A 1,031-nucleotide genomic window follows, 5' to 3' on the forward strand; every position below is an offset into this window, starting at 1 on the left:
CTTTTATGTCATGTTGCTTAGCAACAAAAGTATAACCTAATATTGTTGTTAGTCTATGTACTGAAATTATAAAATGAAATATATAGACAACCAAACTGGAAAAATATTTGTTGGTTTCTTAATTTAGAGTCTCCATTGATTAAAGAGGTTTGTATTTTATTTAGAATGTTAGTGATATAGCAGAAAATAGCTTAATTAACAGGTATATGCCAACCATGACGTATTATATGTGAAAATCTGTGGTAATTATGTAGCAGCTTTTCTCTCTATCAAGATATGCGAGTCCATGTGCCATGTAGCGTCACTACAGTGTATGCTCTATGTCTATCTAATCATTAGAGGCCAATCTGACAATTTCAACTTTGCCGAGAATTATATTATAAATTCCAAGGTCTTTTATTTTTCCCAGCATGCCAAGTAATCCATATCAATAAGAAATAGGAAACCAAAATTTTGAACCCTCTTTGTTTGTTTGTTTATTTGAAGTTAAGTACAAAGCTACACAATGGGCTATCTGTGCACTACCCACCACGGGTATCGAAACCCGGATTCTAGTGTTGTAAGTCCGCAGACGTACCGCTGTGCTACTGGGGGGGGGGGCTTGAAACCTCTATCTCCATACATGAGTAAAGTGCCAGAAACACATAAACCTTTATTACCGAATTCTCCAGAATGTTGGACCAGTATGGAAATAGATGTGTGTGTGTGTGTGGCCGAGGGTACAAGAGCGTGTAACATTCCTCAAGAATAGGATTAATGTAGTTCAAGATAGAACACTTCTTGTTTATCTAGAAATTGTAAACATGATATTAATAGTGTGGTTAGTTTATGATATCGGCGCATTCCACAGTTTTCACAGAAAATGACGTAAACGTTTTTGCATTTGTATTGGTATAGAATGAACGGTCTTTGCGCAGTTAATGATTGAAAAGTTCAGCAATGGTTCAATCTCTTTTTGTTTTTCTCACGCAACTTAAAACTCAGCCAAGTTACCAAATACGGATCACTTTCCTTATTTCTATATCGAATCG

This window comes from Limulus polyphemus, unplaced genomic scaffold, assembly GCF_000517525.1.
Source record: "Limulus polyphemus unplaced genomic scaffold, Limulus_polyphemus-2.1.2 Scaffold4371, whole genome shotgun sequence".
Taxonomy (NCBI): domain Eukaryota; kingdom Metazoa; phylum Arthropoda; class Merostomata; order Xiphosura; family Limulidae; genus Limulus; species Limulus polyphemus.